We start from the raw sequence: 25,865 nt of genomic DNA, 5'->3' as shown, positions 1-25,865 counted from the left end.
GCAACAGTCCCCACCTCCACACAACTTACAAGGAGTCACCCCTTTGAGGGACCTTTAGAATAGAGGGTTTGGTTGGGGGGAGAGAAGGGAAACCAGTGGCACCCTTAGCTTTTTTGCCTTCCAATATTAGAGAAAGAATTTTGAGTTATAATGAATGCAAGGAGTGTCATATACAGCATGTTTTTGGCCTATTGATTCGTATGTTAGAAAAAATAATAATATTGAATCTGTATTAGCTTGAATGATGATTATTTGGCCAGTAATTGCACATATGCGATATCAAACCTGTGTTAGATAGAATTGCGATTAATTGGCCGGTAATAGTGCATGCGCACCCCCATGATTTGACCAAGGTGTGTGTGTGTGTGTGTGTGCTTGTAATATATAATAAAATAAAAAATATATATATAAAATATGTGAATAAATAGTGATGTGGTAATTGTTCGTTTGTTTTGGACATAATTCATTAATAAACTTGAGAGCCAACTAGTGCACATTGGAAATTGCATAGTTGGCTGTAGGTGATGTGAAATTAACTGAATGTCAAATAGTGTGTATAAAATAAAGATATATATATATATATATATATATATATATATATATATATATAAAGCTGTTGATGATGTGAGGTTGATTAAATGTTGGGATTATGTGTATGAATGAATTAATTGATTGCAGTGAAAAATGTGCCAAAAAATTTGTTCTGAATGTGTGATACAAGAGCATGATTAATGTGATGAGGTGATATGGTTGTGGATTGTGCAAAAATGTGAATGAAGTGATGAAGGATATATGTATGTGATGTGTTGCAAGTGTGTAAGGTGAATGTGCCAAACTGTGAAAATATAAAGTGCATAAAACAACGAAAATGAATTGAAAGATGAGTGGTAATTAAAAGTAAAAAAGTGCATGCAAATGTGCAAAAAGTTGATAAAACTATAGGAATGTGGTGATGAAATGAAAGAAGCAATGATTTTACCTTAAATAATTCTAAGGGTAAATAAGTTCCCAAAGATGGGTGGGGGTGTTGTAAGTTATTGCAGCTGTAGAAACCTTTCACCAGCTTCCATGATTCTGAGAATATTTATATATAGAGAGACAAATTTCAATTGATGCTAATATAAGTTTATGATTTGAATGTAAAAAAATCAGCGACCCAAATTAACACAAGTGGTCTGTCGGTGCTGCTTAACTTAGACGCGGGTTTGTCAGTGTGTTTTTGTATCTTGAACCACCATCCCGGGATCTCAGAGGGATCAACTGGGGGTTGAGTGGTTTATATGTGCGATTGAGATGAGGTAATTGACCTCAGCTGCCACAGCACTTATCTCCTTCCCCAATCTCCCCCAATCTCGCAGGTCGCAGCGGCCGATATAGCCGCTGTGGCATGGCTCCTTCGGCGTTCTGGAGGGTGAAAAACCTCAGCAGCTGCCGTCATCGCTGTGGCAACAGTGAGACGCCCCAACGCAGCGTGCATGCCCGGAGGACACGCAACCCATGATGTCACACGCACAAGCGGCACTGCCACGGCCACGCACCGCGCCGGGCACATCCAGCAATGTTCGCGGGATGCCATTGGCACGCACAGACTCCATCTAGCGGTGCAAAACTATATTGCACCGCTCGGAGCTTAGGTAAGGGGAACCGTTGCGCAACGGCCCAAAACAGGGCAGTCACATAACAGCATCCCCCCCGCGTGCCGGGAAGAGGGGGAAGCGAGAGATAATCACCTCCAGGCAAGGGGGGGAAGTGTGGGAACTAGTGATCACTGATAACTGAATGGTGTAAAAAAGAAGAAACAACAGTAATTAGAAATTGTATGGGATTTGAAAGGGCACCATATACGAAAATATCAATCCCTGTAAAATCATTTCTACAATAAATATCTTCGTGTTCTAGATTAAAAGGTCACCAATCGAGCAACCATTTTTTTGTCTAAATTACATAAGATCACAGTGATTTGCAAAAGAATATACTGATATAAAGTAAAATTTTAGACTATTAATTGGTCTTGCCAGATGCAAAGCCCTTTAAAAAAGGTGCATATGAGATTGCTTCATTTAATCCTGGAAAGGTGGTAGCCTGAAATTTAAAGATCCAACGTTGCTCATGCTGGAGCAGCTTTTTGTTCCAATCGCCCCCTCGATCAGGAATTTGTATCCTGTCGAGGGCGACGAACTTTACTTTGGGCATTTTGTAGTGATGGTGGAGAGCGACGTGCCTGCCTACGGGTAAATATCTGTTACTAATCTCCATACTGTATATATGTTTAGAGATCCTGCGCCAAAATTCTTGCCTGGTTTTTCCTACGTAGAAGGCCCCGCATCGGCAGGATAACAAATAAACAATTCCGCGTGTTTCATAATTGGCGAAGTGTGTTGGAATAAACACTTAGACATTTGGAAATAAAGTTTTTTTCCTTCCTGATGAGATAGCAATGTGAGCAATGTCTGCAAGGGAAAGATCCATATATTGGACAGTGTTTTTTTGTGAGTGCTTTATTTGTGAATTCGCTTTTCACTAATTTGTCTTTTATGGAAGGGGCTTGCCTATATGTGATCAATGGTTTCCCTGGTACTAGTGGTTCAATCTTAGGATCATCCCTGAGGATCGACAATGTTTTTCTAAAATTTTTTTAATTTCCAAATGTTGGTTGGAAAAGTGCATTATTAGCCTCATGGGCTCACAGTTTAAATTGTGTGCAGATCTTGGCTTATGCAAGAGCTGAGATCGAGACTGTCGAATTGTCCTGTTGTATGCCTTTTTTAGGCATGATCGGCTGAAGCCGCGGGCAAACAGTCGATCCTGAAGTATAGCTGCTTCTTTTTTAAAAGACTCCTCACTGGAGCAGTTTCTTCGCACCCGAAGGTACTGTCCATAAGGGATTGAGTCCTTCAACGGAGCAGGGTGAAAACTTTGCGCGTGCAATATTGTATTGCCTGCTGTATCTTTACGGAAAAGAGTACTATTTCATTTGCCTTCCAAATCACAGTTCACCTGAATGTAGAAAAAGGTGATGGTTCTCTTATTGTATACCATAGTAAACTTCAAATCGAAGTCATTAAGGTTGATTTTGTGAAAGAACTTCCAAAGGGTCCTCAGAACCTTCCTAAACGACTAAGACATCGTTGATGTACCTGATCCACATGTTTATGTGGCCCAGGTACTCGCCGAGGTCCTCACCGCTGAAGAGGTGGAGTTCCCACTCCCCCAGGTACAGATTGGTCTCCAACCCTTGGGAATGGGGAATTGAGCTGTAGAGGGCTTCTATGTCAATAGTGACGAGAAGCGCATCTTAAGGAATTGTGAGTTCTTCAGTTGTTTTTAAGAAGTGTATTGTTTCCTTCATAAACAAGGGTAAGGAGACAACATACTGCTGCAAGTAAGAGTTGATGACTCGGCTTAGATTTTCTGAGCTTCCTCCATTGCCGGAGACTATGGGTCTACCGGTTGAATTAGTAGGATTTTTATGGATTTTAGGCAAACTGTAAAATGTCGGTACTTTGGGGTGTTTAGTTCTTATGTATTCAAAAAGCTGTTTATTAATGACTTTATTGTTAAAGGCCTGATCTACCATCTTGTAAAATTCTTCATTGTATTTGTTATTAGACTGCTTGGGATTACTTGGTACCAGCTCTTGTTGTCCAAGATCTTTCTGCACATAGATCTGTAAGCATCGTTGTCCATCAGGACAACATTTTCCCCCTTGTCTGACGGTTTGACTATAATCGAATCGTTATTGCTCAGTGAATGAAGTGCCTGGTTGTGTTCTGGGGACAAATTATGAGGGTTATTTTTCCGACATGATAGTCCACAGATATCTTTGATAGTATGTCTTAAAAACGTGGCAACACTGGGACTGGTGTTTAAAGGCGGGAACTTAGTAGATGGTTTTTTGAAAAGGGTGATGAGATTTTGTGTCGACTTATTGACTTCTTCAAATAATTTGTCCAAGTCTAATTGATCAATTAAATCACTAGTATTGCTCTCTTGAAATAAAAGAGTTAAGTTCTGTAGTGCCTTAAACTCGTGCATACTGTATTCAGACCAATCAGTGGTGTCAATATCTGTGTTACTTGTTTCGTGCTGACATTTAAGCATTACTTTTCTTGCAAACAAATGTAAATCTGTGACTACTTCCAAAAGGTCAAAGTTCTAGCTGGGACAAAAACTCAGACCCATGGAGAGTACTTCAATTTCTGCCTTATTAGGAGAATAGGAAGACAAGTTTACAACATTAAATTGTTTGGTTGGGTTTGCATCATGTATGAATCTATTCCCTTTCCTGCTTTGTTGGTTTGTGGGGGATTCACCCCCTGGTTTGAGTTTAAAGCCTTTTGTGATGTAATACGTTCATTTGGAAGGTTAAAGTTACTAGAGATGCTGGATGCATCTGAGTGTGAAGAATCCGATTCTTCCTGTCTGGTATTATGTTTTGTCTCAAGCCCCATTGTGGGATATTCTGGGGTATTTGATATCTGATCTGAATCGGTTGCAACTGTATGCTTTTTATGATCTTGTTCCAGAGAACCTCTGTTGTTACGGCTTCTCTTCTGTTGACCGCGGCTTGGATAAGAGTGATCCTGGCCGCATGCAGAAGGAGAGGAATTGGGCTGAAAAACATCACCCGATTTGCGTGACGAAGATTGATTCTGAAATTGGGATGGTCTATTGTATTGTGTTTTATGCGTATTCCATTTATACGCCTTGCCCTCTGAGAATGTTGTCTTGTCCCTCCAGAACTTAGTTTCCTCGTTTTTGTAAAATATTTTTGTTATACATAGACAAATTTTCCTTTATCTTTTTTTGCCGTTTGGAGTATAGTACATGAAAGGGACCAAAATCAACTCCAAATCGCTAATTTCCTAGTCTAGGGATTCAATTTGCTTTTTATATTCCCAAGTTAATATGGACATAATTTCTTGTGAACATCTCTGTAAATTGTCCTCCCACTTCCTTTTACATTCACTGCTCACTTGTTCAGCATTGGAAAAGATTTGTATGCGTAAACCATATGGGTTGATTTGGTGTTTGGCATAGCGTTCGAATGATCTAATGTGCCAAAATAAGGCAGATTTTTTCTCTAGTAATCTATTCAGCTTATGGAGGAGGGAGGAGATTTGTGTCTCAATTTGATTTCCCTTCTCGAAAGCCGTCTCGTAGCCAGACATTAGTGTTGTCCACTCATCACCATGAAAATCGCTCATCTTTGCAACAGTAAGTGATACAAACAATAAATGAATAATGGAGAAAGCACTGGACCAATAACCTACTTATTACTCCTATGCATTAAAGGGAGGGACAAAGGGAGTGGGTGTTTAGCCACCCAAAATTTATATAGAATAGATAATGCATGTATGTGAGTTGGAGCTGCACACCCCAATTTGTATAATTGAATAGAAGATCCCTCAAAGGGTTTTTTAGCAGCTAAGTAGGTATTCAAATCGAAATGACAATGACAGGATTAAAAATTAAATTCTTTATTTATATTACGGTATCAAAAGAAAGGGCTAAAGGGCATGATTTACATGGGAGTTGTAAAAAGCAATTCAGATCCTTACATATAAAAACATCTCGTCAGTATGGGAAAACCACATATAAACTCAGTACATATTAAAAATTCCATAAACGTATGCAGAGTTTCACATGATATGCCTGCGCATTTCGACCTGTATGGATAAAGGTCCCATGACGTCACACGCACAAGCGGCTCTCAAGTTTATTAATGAATTATGTCTAAAAACAAATGGACAATTACCACATCACTATTTATTCATATATATTCATACATACACATATATATATATATATATATATATATATATATATATATATATAAAATATTTTTTTTAATTTTATTATATATTACACACACACACCTTGGTCAAACCATGGGGACGCGCATGTACTATTACCGGCCAATTAATCACAACTCTATCTAACACAGGTTTGATATCGCATATGTCGCTAAGGGCGCCGCTGGCGTACCTTCTCTCCCTCCAACCAAACCCCATATTCTACGGTCCCTCAAAGGGGTGACTCCTTGTAAGTTGTGTGGAGGTGGGGGCTGTTGCCTCTATCGATGGTGGAGGAACACTGTGGGGGCCCACTGGGATCGCCGTGACTAGAGGTGTTTTTAGAAGAACAGCAATCCATCCAATTGTGGCATGAAGTTCTCTCGTCAAGAAGTGGTGAATATGCACATCTAATTTCACAATATGAAATGAGGATATAGAATAATTGATCTATTTATAGGCAGCTCAATTTAAACTGTTTTCTTTTTCGCATAGAGTAAATTCCCCTGAAGAAGACCTTTATACAGGTCAAAATGCGTAGGGATATCATGTGAAACTCTGCATAAGTTTATGGCATTTTTAATTTCTACTGAGTTTATATGTGGTTTTCCCATACTGACGAGGTGTTTTTATATGTAAGGATCTGAATTGCTTTTAACAACTCCCATGTAAATCATGCCCTTTACCCCTTTCTTTTAATACCATAATATAAAAAAAGAATTACATTTTTAACCCTGTCATTGTCATTTCGATTTGAATACCTACTTAGCTGCTAAAAAACCCTTTGAGGGATCTTCCATTCAATAATGTCTGATATTGCCTTCAGTTTTTATACGTTGAACTTTGTAAGTTCCAGAGTTGTGTATGTTATGTTTCAAAACATGCCTGTTTATAAAAAAAAATTGAGAAAAAAAAATTCTAATGCACATGAGAATGTGCACAGAGTAAAAATTTTGAGAATCAACAATGTTTGGCTTCTTCTTTCAATGCTCAATACCAGTTTTGTAAGTCATTTTGTGTTTACAGTGACAATGGGGCTTATTTACTAAAGGAAAATCCACTTGGCACTGCAAGTGCACTAGGACAGTGATGGCGAACCTTGGCACCCCAGATGTTTTGGAACTACATTTCCCATGATGCTCATGCACTCTGCAGTGTAGTTGAGCATCATGGGAAATGTAGTTCCAAAACATCTGGGGTGCCAAGGTTCGCCATCACTGCACTAGGAGAACCTAGGAGACAGCCAAAAAGAAACACAAGCAGTAAAGAAATTTCAAGATTTTATCAGATAATATTTTTTTATTCAAAAAATTTTTGGACATTGTCTGGCATATCAATGACCCCCTACCCATAAAGTCATTTACATATTTCTCCCGAACTTCATGGGCACTTTGGGGGCCAAGCCAGGATGGCCAGTATCCAGGCCAGTCAGGGGATTCTCTGTAATAAGTCCGGCCTCAGGCCCAACTGAGACTATATAATTATGTGAATTTTTTCTTAAATAATTGTGCAGTATGCAGCAGCAAAGGATGAGATGGTTGATTTTGTAGTCTGCCATATGGATTGCTGTAAGGAACAGGCGTAACGGCTGGCCATTATCCCAAAGGTATTCTCAACAACTCTCGTTCTGGCCAGCCGGCAGTTAAAAACCCTCCTCTCTGGGGTGAGGGTCCTTTGGGGGAATAGCCTCATCAGGTGCTCACCCAGACCGAAGGCTTCATGTGCAATAAAGACAAAGGGGAGTCCTTCCACGTTATCCACATCAGGTGGCAATGCCAGGCCACCAGTCTGGAGATGCTGGAAAAACTCCATCTGGGCTAAGACTCCTACATCCGACATCCGGCCATTTTCCCCACGTCCACATAGAGGAACTCATAGTGTGCTGACACCAACGCCATTAACACTACACTATTAAGCCCCTTATAATTATAATAGTAAGACCCTGAATGGGGTGGTGGCACAATGTGGACATGTATATGTGGTGGGGAGCGCTGAAACTATATATACAGTGGGCTAAATAGCATCTAGATATTTATGCTCAAACAAACTGAATGTAAACACTGCAGTGTACCATACACAAAAAAATAAAATAAAAATATATGTATCAAACTTGCATATTACAAGAGAATGACTACCATCCAATCTCTGCAAACATAGCACAATATTATTTTTGTGAAAAACAATAAGAAAATTCAAATGCTGAAAAAATACTAAAATAAAGCACTCCCCACCACATATACTCTTCCACTTGCACTAGAATTCTCCGATCTAGTTCGGGGGTTAGCAGCTCATAATTTATTTAGTCACACATATCCAAAAAAAAAAAAAATAATAATAATTTTTTGGCGCGAGGTTACACTTATTTTTATCACAATGTGGAAATGTTTCCCCTCTATAACCCCTCCACAGTTGGGAAAGTCCCAACGATCAGCAAAATGGGAGGCCACAGTCTGCCATTCCTGTGGCGTTGAAAGAAACTGGAGTCAAACAAGAAAAAAAATATAAGTACTTTTGCACATAACATTGCAAGCAGATTACACAAAAACATTCTTGCCCAACATCAGTATAACATTTATTTTAAGGAGTATATAAAGACAAAAATATAAGGCTCACTTATCAGATTCCTCACCCACTCTGATGGCCCATTGATAAAATTGTATGGGGGGAAGGGTTTGAGGTGACTTTGGGAGCCAAAAAAAAGCCCCCAGCACTCTGCCTGAATTTAAGGACACCCATAACATTTGTACACATTTTAGGGGGGGGGGAGGGTTATAAATGAATTTAAGGACACGCATAAAATTTGGACACATTTTAGGGGGGGGGGGAGCAGTACGATGGAGCTCACAATATACATTGTTAAGGGACTAGGCTATAGGTGTATATGGGCCCAGGATAGCATGCTGGGGAGGTTAGTGAAGGCAAATATGCATGTAGGCCAAAAAAGGAACATAAAAGCTTCCAGCATGCATGAGGATAAAGGGGACATTCACAGCATATTTCAAATCATGGTAATTAGGGAATGATGAAATAAACACAATACATTAGCAAACATTAAATACATATAATGTGATGTTAAAGGAGAAAACTTACCTTAATAAAGTCTTTCTGCAGAACCTGAATGATGGCAGAACAGGTCTCTGGAATAATGATCCCCAGAGCCTGGGGGGAGATGCCTGTTGAGAACTTGAGGTCCTGCAGGCTTCCCCCAGTCGCCAAGTACCGCAAGGTGGTGACTAGTCTCTGCTCCGGAGTGATGGCTTGCCTCATGCAAGTATCCTGCCTTCTAATATAAGGGGTCAGCAAAGCCAACAAATGGTGTAAAATGGGGTCTGTCATCCTGAGATAATTCCTGAAATCATCAGGATTATTCTCCTGGATCTCACGAAGTAAAGGCATGTGCAAGAATTGATCACGCTGGAGTAACCAATTCTTGGTCCATGAACTCCTCCTCGCCCTGTTCATGGACTGGACTTGGGTCAAAGTATGAACCCCAACACCAAGCCCCCACACAGCATCAACTCCACGATGAGTACGTACCCGCACCATGGTTTCAAAGCGGTCGGCTGGTCAGAACGAACTTAACAGAATGCACTAAAGAACAGCAAGGCCAGTGAAGAGCGAGCTGAAAATCAGCAATGAGCAGACAAGAACGCACTGAAAAACAGATACGAACTGACTACATGCACTGAAAACCAAATACAAACCAACAAGCACAAACTGAACAGCAGTAAATGATCGGAAAAAGCTGGCGTCTGAAAAGCGCGAATTATCTCTCACCAAACTTCTACTAGCACGAGATAAACACGAGATTAGCAGAAGGAGCCCAAAGGGTGGCACACTGAGTATTGAACTTCCTTTTTGTAGCCCTGTTGTACTTGCTGTACCTCACCGCGTTCTTGACAATCGGATTTTGATGTGATCGTGTATATGCAAGACAGTTTCAGTGGAATTTCATCGGAACTCCGTCGGAAAAACCTTCAGAGCTTATTCCGACGGGAAAAACGGTCCTGTGTACACGGCATTAGCGTGCTTCACTTTGTTAGACAGCTTCTATTTATGTGATTCAACAGGTCTGTCAGTAAACTGAACTGCAGCACATAAATATGGAGTCACAAAATGTTTTAATATTTTATATTTGAAAGGCATTTCCATGTAGTAAAATTAATGGGGTTTACTGCAGGAAAATAGAAGCGTAAATAGACCCTAAAAATGCTTTAAAGGGTACACAAATAGATAAATGAGCTTTTGAAGTTTAGGGTTATTATTCTGTTTTTATAAGTTTTTTATTACATTGTTTAGAATACACAATATAGCAGTTCCACAAATAAGAAGGAAGTGCAAAGCACATTAACCAGAAAACCACTGACAACTATCACAGATCAGTTATGTATATGGCGTACTGTATATAAACACAAGTTGAGATCGAACCTTGGATGTTGAGGCATTTGGAATTACTACCACCACTTTATATGACAGCTTCTATCAATAGCTGTGAAGTACACCTGTGGGTGCAGGCACTCTTGAACCCCTAAAGTGGAAGTAAACCCTCCAATTGTTTTCAGCCAAGGAAGCTGCCATCTTAGCCTTGGTTTAATCCTCTATGGACTTGTGTCACATTTTTTATACTACAGACTGTGCCACTTTCCCATGTATTTTCGGTTTAATCTTCAACTGTTATGATGCTGCACACGTGATCATCTAGGACACCAGCTATTGGATGGTTTGACAGTTTGGTTGAGAGCACAACCAATCTGAGTTACATTCTCGGCATGTGGTGAAAATGTAATGTTTTTTTGAAAATGTTAAATATATGGGTTTACTTCCGCTTTTAAGAACATCAGTGTCACCAGCCATATTCACTTACATGGCTAACATTAGAGGTCTATGTAGTATGAATTTTAAGGGGACTCCACACATTTGTAAAAAAGCGTAACCCCCCCCCCCCCCCCCCCCTAAAATCCACACCAGACCCTATTCCATGCATGCAGCCTGACAGGCCAAGAAAGGAGGGGGGGCGAGTGTGAGGCTCCACTCTCCTGAACCATACCAGACCACATGCCCTCAATATGTAGGTGGTACCTTTCAGGGGTCAGTACCCTGGAAAATCATCTTCCATAATATTGATAAGGAGAAGGGCATCTTCTCCACAACCCCTTTTTTTTGTAACTCCCTTCCTATTTGAAACAGCTGTCATTCACCAGGTCTATCATTTATTGTGAGTGAAGAGATGGGAACAGACATGTAGCAGTCTGTTTTTTCTTTTGGTGGGTCAGCAATGTTTGATGTGGATCTGCAAAGCTGGACAATGCAATTGACAATGGATGTTCATTGTGTCTCTTATTTTTATTAAAGGACTATGTACCCACTTACTCATTTACGTAGTGAAGAGTTATCTGGGTGCCACCTCACTGTTAACCACTTGCCGACCGCCTCACGCATATATACGTGAGCAGAGCGGCACGGGCAGGCAAAATCACGTACCTGGTACGTGATTGCCTTCCCGCGGGCGGGGGGTCCAATCGGACCCCCCCCCGGTGCCATCGGCGGTCGGCGTTTGGTTGGAAGCGATCAGAGATGAGGGGGAGACCATCCGATCGTGGCCCCCCCCTCGCGATCGCTCCCAGCCAATGAGAAACATCCCCTGCCTCTGTATAGTACACAGAGGCAGAGGATGTGATGTCATCTCTCCTCGGCTGGCCAGTTTCCGTTCCAGCGCCGAGGAGAGAAGACATGTAAGTGCACAAAACACTACACACACAACACAGTAGAACATGCCAGGCACACTAAACACCCCCGATCCCCCCCCGATCGCCCCCCGATCCCCCCCAATCACCCCCCCCCCCTGTCACAAACTGACACCAAGCAGTTTTTTTGTTTTGTTTTGTTTTTTTCCTGATTACTGCATAGTGTCAGTTTGTGACAGTTAGCAGTGGTAGGACAGTTAGTATTAGCCCCCTGTAGGTCTAGGGTACCCCCCTAACCCCCCCTAATAAAGTTTTAACCCCTTGATCACCCCCTGTCACCAGTGTCGCTAAGCGATCATTTGTCTGATCGCTGTATTAGTGTCGCTGGTGACGCTAGTTAGGGACATAAATATTTAGGTTCGCTGTCAGCGTTTTATAGCGACAGGGACCCCCATATACTATCTGATAAATGTTTTAACCCCTTGATTGCCCCCTAGTTAACCCTTTCACCACTGATCACTGTATAACCGTTACGGGTGACGCTGGTTAGTTTGTTTATTTTATATAGTGTCAGGGCACCCGCCGTTTATTACCGAATAAAGGTTTAGCCCCCTGATCGCCCGGCGGTGATATGCGTCACCCCAGGCAGCGTCAGATTAGCGCCAGTACCGCGAACACCCACGCACGCACCGTACACGCACCGTACACCTCCCTTAGTGGTATAGTATCTGAACGCATCAATATCTGATCCGATCAGATCTATACTAGCGTCCCCAGCAGTTTAGGGTTCCCAAAAACGCAGTGTTAGCGGGATCAGCCCAGATACCTGCTAGCACCTGCGTTTTGCCCCTCCGCCCGGCCCAGCCCAGCCCACCCAAGTGCAGTATCGATCGATCACTGACACTTACAAAACACTAAACGCATAACTGCAGCGTTCACAGAGTCAGGCCTGATCCCTGCGATCGCTAACAGTTTTTTTGGTAGCATTTTGGTGAACTGGCAAGCGCCAGCCCCAGGCAGCGTCAGGTTAGCGCCAGTACCGCTAACACCCAAGCACGCACCGTACACCTCCCTTAGTGGTATAGTATCTGATCGGATCAATATCTGATCCGATCAGATCTATACTAGCGTCCCCAGCAGTTTAGGGTTCCCAAAGACGCAGTGTTAGTGGGATCAGCCCAGATACCTGCTAGCACCTGCGTTTTGCCCCTCCGCCCGGCCCAGCCCAGCCCACCCAAGTGCAGTATCGATCGATCACTGTCACTTTTTTTTTGTGGCGTTTTGGTGAACTGGCAAGCGCCAGCGGCCTAGTACACCCCGGTCGTAGTCAAACCAGCACTGCAGTAACACTTGGTGACGTGGCGAGTCCCATAAGTGCAGTTCAAGCTGGTGAGGTGGCAAGCACAAGTAGTGTCGCGCTGCCACCAAAAAGACAAACATAGGCCTGTCGTGCCCATAGTGCCCTTCCTGCTGCATTCGCCAATCCTAATTTGTGAACCCACCGCTTCTGCAGCGCCCGTACTTCCCCCATTCACATCCCCAACCAAATGCAGTCGGCTGCATGAGAGGCATTTTCTTTATGTCCTCCCGAGTACCCCTACCCAACGAACCCCCCCAAAAAAGATGTGTCTGCAGCAAGCGCGGATATAGGCGTGACACCCGCTATTATTGTCCCTCCTGTCCTGACAATCCTGGTCTTTGCATTGGTGAATGTTTTGAATGCTACCATTCACTAGTTGAGTATTAGCGTAGGGTACAGCATTGCACAGACTAGGCACACTTTCACAGGGTCTCCCAAGATGCCATCGCATTTTGAGAGACCCGAACCTGGAACCGGTTACAGTTATAAAAGTTACAGTTACAAAAAAAAAGTGTAAAAAAAAAAAAAAAAAAACACAAACAAAAATAAAAAAAAATAGTTGTCGTTTTATTGTTCTCTCTCTCTATATTCTCTCTCTATTGTTCTGCTCTTTTTTACTGTATTCTATTCTGCAATGTTTTATTGTTATTATGTTTTATCATGTTTGCTTTTCAGGTATGCAATTTTTTATACTTTACCGTTTACTGTGCTTTATTGTTAACCATTTTTTTGTCTTCAGGTACGCCATTCACGACTTTGAGTGGTTATACCAGAATGATGCCTGCAGGTTTAGGTATCATCTTGGTATCATTCTTTTTAGCCAGCGGTCGGCTTTCATGTAAAAGCAATCCTAGCGGCTAATTGGCCTCTAGACTGCTTTTACAAGCAGTGGGAGGGAATGCCCCCCCCCCACCGTCTTCCGTGTTGTTCTCTGGCTCTCCTGTCTCAACAGGGAACCTGAGAATGCAGCCGGTGATTCAGCCAGCTGACCATAGAGCTGATCAGAGACCAGAGTGGCTCCAAACATCTCTATGGCCTAAGAAACCGGAAGCTACAAGCATTTTATGAATTAGATTTCGCCGGATGTAAACAGCGCCATTGGGAAATTGGGGGAGCATTTTATCACACCGATCTTGGTGTGGTCAGATGCTTTGAGGGCAGAGGAGAGATCTAGGGTCTAATAGACCCCAATTTTTTCAAAAAAGAGTACCTGTCACTACCTATTGCTATCATATTTACATTCCCTGAGATAACAATAAAAATGATTTAAAAAAAAAAAATGAAAGGAACAGTTTAAAAATAAGATAAAAAAGCAAAAAAATAATAAAGAAAAAAAAAAAAAAAAAAAAAAAAAAAAGCACCCCTGTCCCCCCTGCTCTCGCGCTAAGGCGAACGCAAGCGTCGGTCTGGCGTCAAATGTAAACAGCAATTGCACTATGCATGTGAGGTATCACCGCGAAGGTCAGATCGAGGGCAGTAATTTTAGCAGTAGACCTCCTCTGTAAATCTAAAGTGGTAACCTGTAAAGGCTTTTAAAGGCTTTTAAAAATGTATTAATTTTGTTGCCACTGCACTTTTGTGCGCAATTTTAAAGCATGTCATGTTTGGTATCCATGTACTCGGCCTAAGATCATCTTTTTTATTTCATCAAAGTTTTGGGCAATATAGTGTGTTTTAGTGCATTAAAATTTAAAAAAGTGTGTTTTTTCCACAAAAAATGCGTTTGAAAAATCGCTGCGCAATTACTGTGTGAAAAAAAAAAATGAAACACCCACCATTTTAATCTGTAGGGCATTTGCTTTAAAATAATATATAATGTTTGGGGGTTCAAAGTAATTTTCTTGCAAAAAAAAATAATTAAGTAATCAAAGTAATCAAAAAGTGTCAGAAAGGGCTTTGTCTTCAAGTGGTTAGAAGAGTGGGTGATGTGTGACATAAGCTTCTAAATGTTGTGCATAAAATGCCAGGACAGTTCAAAACCCCCCCAAATGACCCCATTTTGGAAAGTAGACACCCCAAACTATTTGCTGAGAGTCATGTCGAGTCCATGGAATATTTTATATTGTGACACAAGTTGCGGGAAAGAGACAAATTTTTTTTTTTTTTTGCACAAAGTTGTCACTAAATGTTATATTGCTCAAACATGCCGTAGGGATTTGTGAAATTACACCCCAAAATAAATTCTGTTGCTTCTCCTGAGTACGGGGATACCACATGTGTGAGACTTTTTGGGAGCCTAGCCGCGCACGGGACCCCGAAAACCAAGCACCGCCTTCAGGCTTTCTAAGGCCGTAAATTTTTGATTTCACTCTTCACTGCCTATCACAGTTTCGGAGGCCATGGAATGCCCAGGTGGCACAAACCCCCCCCCCAAATGACCCCATTTTGGAAAGTAGACACCCCAAGCTATTTGCTGAGAGGTATAGTGAGTATTTTGCAGACCTCACTTTTTGTCACAAGGTTTTGAAAATTGAAAAAAGAAAAAAAAAAAAAATTTTTTCTGGTCTTTCTTAATTTTCAAAAACAAATGAGAGCTGCAAAATACTCACCATGCCTCTCAGCAAATAGCTTAGGGTGTCTACTTTCCAAAATGGGGTCATTTGGGGGGGGGGTTGTGCCATCTTGGCATTTTATGGCCTTCAAAACTGTGATAGGTAGTGAGGAGTGAAATCAAAAATGTGTGCCCTTAGAAATCCTGAAGGTGGTGCTGGGTTTTCGGGGCCCCGTACGCGGCTAGGCTCCCAAAAAGTCCCACACATTTGGTATCCCCGTACTCAGGAGAAGCAGCTGAATGTATTTTGGGGTGCAATTCCACATAGCCCATGGCCTATGTGAGCAATATATCATTTAGTGACAACTTTTTGTAAATTTTTTTTTTTTTTTTTTTGTCATTATTCAATCACTTGGGACAAAAAAAATAAATATTCAATGGGCTCAACATGCCTCTCAGCAATTTCCTTGGGGTGTCTACTTTCCAAAATGGGGTCATTTGGGGGGGGTTTGTACTGCCCTGCCATTTTAGCACCTCAAGAAATGACATAGGCAGTTATAAACTAAAAGCTGTGTAAATTCCAGAAAATGTACCCTAGTTTGTAGACGCTATAACTTTTGAGCAAACCAATAAATATACGTTTATTGACATTTTTTTTACCAAAGACATGTGGCCGAATACATTTTGGCCTAAATGTATGACTAAAATTTAGTTTATTCGATTTTTTTTATAACAAAAAGTAGAAAATATAATTTTTTTTCAAAATTTTCGGTCTTTTTCCGTTTATAGCGCAAAAAATAAAAACGGCAGAGGTGATCAAATACCATCAAAAGAAAGCTCTATTTATGGGAAGAAAAGGACGCAAATTTCGTTTGGGTAGAGCATTGCATGACCGCGCAATTAGCAGTTAAAGCGACGCAGTGCCAAATTGTAAAAAGTGCTCTGGTCAGGAAGGGGGTAAATCCTTCCGGGGCTGAAGTGGTTAAAGGGAAATTCCAGATTTCATTAAGCAGACCTCCACAACCACTGGGCTAGGGTTGTGGGGTAGAAGCACTTGTCCCCATGATCATAGATCCCCCTGATCCCCATGATCCCCATGTCCCCATTATCATAGATTGAGGGCACATGGTCTGGTATGGTTCAGGAGGGGGAACTGCATGACTTGATAGGAATCTGGTGTAGATTTTTGTTTCCATAATATTTTATTGAGGATGCTTAATGTATACATACAGATGTATGTACAAAAACATATTTTACATGGGCCCATTGGCCTGGGTAAGTACAGGTAAACCAAAACAAAAACATTGTGTTAACATTCAATCTCGCTATAATGACAAAAAGTTGATTTATGGTGTCTTTAAGGATAGTCAGCAAGGTGGCAAATATTGTATAGTGAATACAAGCAAGCTATGTAGTTTGTATGTCCAGAGGGGCTTAATTTTTGGGAGGATAGTTCCATAAGTCAGGCTGATTTCTTGAAGTAGTAGCGGTTGTGTGGGGGAGTCTCTAAATAAGGATGGGTGAACATAGTTCGTGATGTGACAGATTATTCGGGGAGAGTATAATAGTCGTTTGGTGTGGTTTCCATGGTTGACAGGCCAGCTGACAACCAGATTTAGGTGTATTAGCTATATGTGTGTGGGGATGGAGCGTAGTAGGGAGGGTGGTGGGATTGTTGGGGAAGAAGGGAGGGTTGGATAGGCGGGGAGAGGTGGGTGGGAGGGGTGAGAAGAAAGATGCATGTGAGGGTGTCGAAGGATATAGACAGGATAGACCGGCGCAGGGGGGGGTCTAGGCTTCCTGTCTAACCCTGGTTTGCCGTCTACCCTGCCTTAAGTTTCCTGGAGGCTGAGGGAAAGGTGTTCTGGGAAGTTTCCCTCTCCATTAACGTTTGGAGTTCATGGTTTGGATATATTCAGGAGTAGTTCTGAACTGTGACCAGCAAGATCATGTAGTGGTGTGCTTGGAGATGTTGTCATGAGAGATGGCTATAAGTTCTTCCATTTTGGTAATTGTATCAATTCTCTGAAACCAAGCTTTGATCGATGGGGAATAGGTTTTGCCCCATAAGATTGGAACACATCGCTTAGCACCGTTCAGCATGTGCATAGCGAGAGATTTGAAGTAAGAGCGTCTAGGTATAGAGGTATGGTGCAATAGAAATTGTGAAGGTGAGAATTCTAATGTGGACTTTGCGCCAACATTTTTGTATGATGGGGCAAGACCACCAAATGTGGAGAAGAGATCCTGGTTCAGAATTGCATCTCCAGCATTTGTTGGAAATGGATGGAGCGAACTTGTGTATAATGGTTGGCACTCTGTACCACTTCATGAGTACTTTATAGCCATTTTCCTGTGTTGATATATTTATTAAACCCTTGAGTATGGACACCTCATTGGTGTCCACAGACCAAGTGGGTTTTGTTCCTCGCGGCCAGGAACAAAACCCACTTGGTCTGTGGACACCAATGAGGGGATGAGTGGGAGAAGGCGATTAGAAAGAATTTTGGCAAAGAGCTTGGTATCCACATTGAGGAGGGAGATGGGACGATAATTGGAGACTTTGGTGTGATCTTTCCCTTCGTTAGGTAACACAGTTATGTGGGCTTCTAGAAGGCGGTGTCGTGGACGTGTTGGTGATGTTAGAGAGTTGAATGTAGAAAGAAAGGGGGTGGTGAGTATATCCTTGAACGTTTTGTAATAACCGGCCGTATAGCCGTCCGGGCCAGGACTCTTCCCTGCTTTCATTTGTTTGATAGCTAGGGCTAATTCCTCCTTAGAAATAGGGTTTTCTAGGGATTGAGCTATATCCTGGGGTATTGGTTTGGGAGCATGTTGTTTCAGAAAGTCGTGCATGAGTGTCTGTCTGGGCGTGGTGGGTTCCTGGAGTGGGTTTGTATGGGACAAGTTGTATAGTTCGGTGTAATAGCGTTCAAAACATGTAGTTAGTTCTTCGTTATTTGTAACGAGAGTGCTGTCTTGGCCCGTAAGGCTCTAGCCAGGAGTGCTCCGCTTTTGTTGCCATGTTCGTAAAATAGTTTACGTATCAGGGTAAGTTTGCGGTTGTTTGTTTCATGTAGCTCATCTAATAGTAGGGATCTTACCCGAGTGAGTTCTTGTAAAGTTTGGGTGGCTTGAGTCCTTTTGTGAGCTGCTTCCAGCTTTTTAATTGGATTGGTCAGGTCATTGATGTGTGCTTGCTTCTGTCGTTTTCTTTTGGAGGAGAGAGTTAAGAGTTCCCCTCTTATAGTGCATTTGTGTGCTTCCCATTGGGTTAGGGGATGTACATCAGGTGTGTTATTTGTTTGGAAGAATGATTCGATGCAGGAGTGTATGTGGTTTAGGTTGACTTTGTCGGTCAGTAGGGAAGCGTCTAGGCGCCACACTTTCGATCTTTCAACTGTCTCTGGGAAAGTCAGTGTGATGGAGATGGGATGATGGTCAGATAAAAACATGGGTTCAATAGTGGCTTTGGTAAGAAGAGATAGGTCATGTTGAGTAAGGAAGAAATAGTCGTTTCTAGAATAACGATTGTGTGGGGTTGAGAAATACGTGTAATCTTTGTCTCCTGGATGGAGGGTGCGCCACATGTCATGGAGTAGGAGATCGTTTAATTGGCGATGTATCTGGCGTAAAGCTCGGAAAGTGAGAGAAGAAGTACTTGTGGAAGAATCAAGAATGGGGTTGAGGGGGACATTAAAGTCACCTCCTAGGATCAGTATACCTGATTGGAAGGAAGAGAGGAGAAAGGTGATTTTGTGGAAGACTGGTGTAAATTTTTAGGGGGAACCTCACTTTTTTTTTTTTTGCATTGAATTCCCCCTTAAAATTCATACCAGAGCTGAATATTTTGATTTTTATGTGTGGGTCCACCATTAACAACTACATCAATCCCTCATCTTGGATAAAGGTCTAGTATAGATGAAGGAAATCTCCAGCCGCTTTGTTTACAAACAGAAGCATGAGACTGGTAGCTTCATTTTCTGGGCAATCCTTCTTTCTGTAAATTTCAGTATTGCTGTAGTAGGTTGTGTACATTGGACAGATGTGTCACTTTACAAGCAGGACCAGGGCATCCCCCAAGGCATGTTATGTAACACAAATTAGCATTTTTAAAATTGAATTTTAAGCATTACTAAAATCACTGCTCCTCGCCAAACAAACATTTTTAGCAATTGCTTTTGCTATGGTACATGTCCCCCAGAGCAGTGCCCAGACCCACATGTAGGGATGAGCTGAACACCCTCTGGTTCGGTTCGCAGCAGAATATGCGACCAGGCAAAAAAATTTTTGAACACTGTTAAAGTATATGGGACATGAATGTGAAAAATCTAAAGTGCTAATTTTAAAGGCTTATTTGCAAGTTATTGCCATAAAAAGCATTTGGGGACCCGGGTCTTGCCCCAGGGGACGTGTATCAATGCAAATAAAAGTTTTAAAAACTAACGTTTTTTCAGGAGCAGTGATTTTAATAATGCCTAAAGTGAAACAATAAAAATGAAATATTCCTTTAAATATCGTGCCAGGGGTGTCCTTAGTATGCCTGTAAAGTAGCGCATCTTTCCAATGTTTATAACAGTGCCACAGCAAAATGACATTTCTAAAGGAAAAAATGTCATTTAAAACTGCTTGTGGCTGTAATGTATTGTCGGATCCCGGCAATATAGATAAAAATACCAAAAAAAAAATGGTGTGGATGTCACCCCCAAAATCCATACCAGGCCCTTCAGGTCTGGTATGAATATTAAGGGGAACCCCACACCCAAATTTTTTTTAAAAATGGTGTGGGAGTCCCCCAGGCACTATATACTCTGAACAGCAATATAGATATTATACGGCCTGCCCTATATACTCTGCAGAAACTTGGGCCTTAGGTGTTGGTGGTACCAGAACACTGTTACTTTTGTTGGGCGCAGGAACAGGCTCTGCTGTAAAATATAATATTATTATCAAAAATTGTAAATACATGCCCCTGTTAAACAGGGGCAGAAAAATTGGGCCTTGGGTGGTGGCGGTGGTGCCACAACACTGTAAGCCCTCACAGTTACTCCTGTTGGGTGCAGGAAGGGGCCCTGCTGTGAAATATTATATAAAAAATTGTAATTGCATGCCCCTGTTAAACAGGGGCAGAAAAATTGGGCCTTGGGCGGTGGTGGTGGTGCCACAACACTTTAACCCTTTCAGAGATACTCTTGTTGGGAGCAGGAACGGGTCCTGCTGTGAAATATTATATAAAAAATTGTAATTACATGCCCCTGTTAAACAGAGGCAGAAAAATTGGGCCTTGGGTGGTGGTGGTGCCCTAAACCCAAAATATTGTTGGAAGCTAGCATCATCAAGATTTAGGAAGAATAGGATAGTCAGCATAGGCAGTATTCAAGGGATCCCACATTCATCGAAAATTCTATCAGTTACATCATCAGGTGCTTGATAGCTGCTGATCCAAGACTGATTAATTTTTATAAATGTGAGCCTATCAGCAGAGTCTGTGGACAGGCGCACTCTTTGATCCATTATAAACCCTCCAGCAGCACTGAATGTGCGTTCAGAAAGCACGCTGGATGCAGGACAGTTATAATTAGAAAATATGCGCTGCACTTGAGTAACCCAAAAATTATAAAATAAAAATAAAATATCAAAATAAAAATCCAACTATGTACGTGTAAATAGTACATAAAGTGCAATATATGAAATAAGTGCAAGAATATTAAGCTATACAATAAAGTGCATAGATAAGAGCTTATTGTTCCATAACAAACTTCTTGAGTGCCCATAAAAAGTACAAAAAGTGCTTAGTGCTCCATACAAGGCATCTTGCCTGCCATGTTAAAAGAAGAACAAGTGAAAAAAAAGATCTATTAGCACTTCAAATCAATCCGTGCAGGTAATGTCCAACTGAGATATCAAATCAGTGTGTGCAGGTGATGTCCAACTGTGATATCAATCATCATGCAGAAATATCCTGAGTGTTACAAACCATGCTCTGGTGCACTTCAGTGGCCCCCTTAACCACTTGACCACTGGGCACTTAAACCCCCTTAATAACCAGACCAATTTTCAGCTTTCGGTGCTCTCACACTTTGAATGACAATTACTCAGTCATGCAACACTGTACCCAAATGAAATTTTTGTCCTTTTTTTCACACAAATAGAGCTTTCTTTTGGTGGTATTTAATCACCGATGGGTTCTTTATTTTTTGCGCTATAAAAGAAAAAAACCGAAAAATCTGTAAAAAAATGCATTTTTCTTTGTTTCTGTTATAAAATTTTGCAAATTAGTAATTTTTTCTTCATATATTTTGTCCAAAATTTATACCGCTACATATCTTTGGTAAAAATAACCCAAATCGGTGTATATTATTTGGTCTTTGTGAAAGTTATAAAGTCCACAAGCTATGGTGCCAATCTCTTAAAATTGATCACACCTGAATTACTGACGGCCTATCTCATTTCTTGAGACCCTAATATGCCAGAAATGTACAAATACCCCCCAAATGACCCCTTTTTGGAAAGAAGACATTCCAAGGTATTTAGAAAGATGCATGATGAGTTTTTTGAAGTTGTCATTTTTTCCCACAATTCTTTGCAAAATCAAGATTTTTTTTTTTTCTTTTTTTTTTATACAAAATTGTCATATTAGCAGGTTATTTCTCACACACAGCATATGCATACCACAAATTACACCCCAAAACACATTCTGCTATTACTCGTGAGTATGGTGATACCACATGTGTGAGACTTTTACACAGCGTGGCCACATACAGAGGCCCAACATGCAGGGAGCACCATCAGGCATTCTAGGAGCACCCAGGCCAATTCTGACATTTCTCTCCTACATGCAAAAATCATAATTTATTTGCTAGAAAATTACATAGAACCCCAAAACATTAAATATATTTTTTTAGCAAAGACCCTAGAGAATACAATGGCGGTCGTTGCAACTTTTTATCTCGCACGGTATTTGCAAAGCAATTTTTCGAACGCATTTTAAAAAAAAAAAAACAGTTTTGTGCTTTAAAAAAAAACAAAATAGTAAAGTTAGCCCAATATTTTTGTATAATGTGAAAGATGAAGTTATGCCGAGTAAATAGATACCTAACATGTCACCCTTCAATATTGTACACACTCGTGGAATGGCACCAAACTTCGCTACTTAAAAATCCCCATAGGAGACGCTTTAAAATGTATTACTGGTTACATGTTGTGAGTTACAGAGGAGGTCTAGGGCCAAAATTATTGCTCTCGCTCTACCGATCGCAGCGATACCTCACATGTGTGGTTTGAACACCATTTTCATATGTGGGCGCAACTTACATATGCGTTCGCTTCTGCATGCGAGCACAAAATTTTTTTTTTTTTTTTTTTTATTGTTCAGTTTACCTTATTTATTTTAGTTTGAGGCTTTTTTCCAAAAAATAAATTTTTTGATCACTTTTATTTCTATTACAAGGAATGTAAACATCCCCTGTAATAGGAATATGGCATGACAGGTCCTCTTTACAGTGAGATATGGGGTCAATAAGACCCCACATCTCACCTCTAGGCTGGGAAGCCTGAAATTAAAAAAAAAAAAAAAAAAAAAAAAAAAAGATCCTGGCTTCGATCGTAGCAGTGAGTCGGTAGAAGCACCTGAGGGCGGCGAGAGGGGGGGTCGTCCCCTCTCACCTCCGTAAGAACGATCAAGCAGTGGAACAGCCGCTATGATCATTCTTATGGTGTAGGGAATCGCCGGCTGAAAAAGCTGATATCTGAATGATGCCTGTAGCTGCACCCATCATTCAGATATCCCCGCACAAAGTCAAGGACGTCGTATGACGGCCGGCGGGCGGGAAGTGGTTAAAACACATTTTTTTAACACAAAATTGTCCATTTATACAATATTTCTAACACATACCATGTACACACCAAAATGACACCCCAAAATAGATTCTTCTAGTCCTCCTGAGTACGGTGATACCACATGTGTGAGATTTCCACAGCCTGGCCACATACAGAGGCCGAGTACAGCCGAGTTTGGCAGAGTATGGCTGAGTATAGCCGAGCATGGCTGGGTATGGCTGAGTATGGCAGAGTATAACTGAATATGGCTGAGCATGGCAAAGTATGGCTGGGTATCACCGAGTATTGCAGAGTATGGCGGGGTATTGCAGAGTATGGCGGGGTATTGCGGGGCATTGCAGGGTATTGTGGGGCATTGCAGGGTATTGTGGGGCATTGCAGAGTATTGTGGGGCATTGCAGAGTATTGTGGGGCATTGCAGAGTATTGTGGGGTATTACGAGGCATTGTAGAGTATTGCGGGGCATTGTAGAGTATTGCGGGGCATTGTAGAGTATTGCGGGGCATTGTAGAGTATTGCAGAGTATTGTGGGGTATTGCAGAGTATTGTGGGGTATTGCAGAGTATTGTGGGGTATTGCAGAGTATTGTGGGGTATTGCAGAGTATTGTGGGGTATTGCAGAGTATTGCACAGGGAATTGCAGAGCATGGGGGGGATGGCTGTGGATGGATGGATGTGACTGCACATGTCACTGAACAGTGCTGTGGGCACTACACATGCAACCCACAGTGCGGCTCCCATCCGATCTCTCCCCCTCTGTACCGATTGGTACAGAGAGGGGAGGGAGGAACCAGCGTCATGACATGACGCCGGTTTGTTTACATGTGATCGCTCCGTCATTTGACGGAGTGATCACATGGTAAACAGCCTCGATCAGCGGCCTTTTACCGTGATCCGTGATGCGCCGGGTCCACTGGACCCGGCGGTCACGGATGTTTCCGTGTGCGTGCCCCAGGGGGCGCGCGGGAGCAGTTTCCTGTAATCACGTCATAGTACGTGATCCCAGAGTTATCCGACCGCCCTGCAGCCATCATTTGGCTATGGGCCGGTTGGCAACTGGTTAAGCTAATATGCTCACCTCAGAGCGTGTGACCCAGCTGCTACCCTGAATCAAAACACGCTTTGGAGCCACCCCCGGGCTCAGTATTGGTATCAGATATATTCCTCCAGCTGGAAACAATGTGGCTCCATATGTATAAATGAAAGAAACTCTATAGTGTAATATAGCCAAGTAATTTATTATATAAAAACCGCTCCCCACACTGGGGTACTCACATGGTGCTGGTGCGTAAGTGCACCATTCTATAATAGCCTCCAAATGATGACATAAAAGATCGCTGGACGTATGCTGTGGTGGAATATTGCTGTGTGTGCTCCGTGTTGCTCTCTCCATCCTGGCCCCTCCCCTACACGTCTTCGACACAGGGATCACGTGTCTTTATCAGGGGGATATGATTGGACGGATGCTCTACAGGTTTATATAAGGCGACCGTGGCCATTTTGCCGTAGATCGCGGACACTCTAGTGTCAAACTACAAATTGTGTTACGGTGTGTCAGCCTATCTCGTAATGCTGATCGTAACTAGTGGGAAAAAACGCATAACAATCAGTAAGGGATATCTGCCTAATATTACTAAGTGTTAAGCCTGTCTAGAGATGTCGGCCGAAGTGAGCTGTACATGATAATGCGCAACCCAGGACGGAGCTCCGGTACCCCGCATACCACAGCATACCTCCATAGACATAATGAAAATATAGGAATACATGGAATGATAAAGTAAGCGTAATCATTGGCCCAAATATCCATATTGGACAATAATAAACCATAAAAATGACCGATACAAACGTAAAAATGTAGTATACATGTCGCAAATCATCGTGTATGCTAATAAATGCACCAACAAGGTGTATTGTACTAAATTAATTCAAATATATATTGGAGAAAATTAAATAAAATATACAAATATTAATAAACAAATTAATATAAAAAAAAAAAAAAAAATTATAAAAAGGAATAAGAAAATCCATCCACAATATGATAATTTAATGAAAAATTTAAAAATAGGAAGTATTAAATACAAATAATATATATATATATGTGTGTGTGTGTGTGTGTGTGTGTGTGTGTGTATATATATATATATATATATATATATATATATATATATATATATATATATAACATTTTTACAATTATAGCCTAATGGCATGCATATTCCAAATCAATAATCTAATACGTAATTCTATAAAATCATTAAAGAACCACCGTTATAACCCTATACACTTATATGTAATCCTCAATCATTCTCCCAGAAAGAACTCTCATGTCAGATAATGACATGTGCTGAATGTACACTCATGTCAAATAAGAACCTATGACGACCTGCCATTAATCTTGACTTTACATTTTGTTGCTACCACAAAGTATTTTATTTGAACATTTTCCCTTTTTTTACTTTTTTTAGGAAATATATTTCTCCCTTGGAGTAATAAGGTCCTAATACCTCATGTAGCATTTTTTCCTCACACTTCTTTTTGGCTCAACAAAATAACTTTTTATATTGCCTTTCTTTCCCCTCCCTCTTCTCATGCTGGCTAAAAACAGGCATAGTCACTAACCACTTGAATAATTGGTGGTATCAATCAAATATGTTAATTTTCTGTGATACTAACCTGATAGGCCAATTTTGTAGAGA

Source organism: Aquarana catesbeiana, linkage group LG04, assembly GCF_042186555.1.
Source record: "Aquarana catesbeiana isolate 2022-GZ linkage group LG04, ASM4218655v1, whole genome shotgun sequence".
NCBI lineage: Eukaryota > Metazoa > Chordata > Amphibia > Anura > Ranidae > Aquarana > Aquarana catesbeiana.
The sequence above is the reverse complement of the archived record's forward strand: the minus strand, read 5'-3'. Positions refer to the sequence as shown.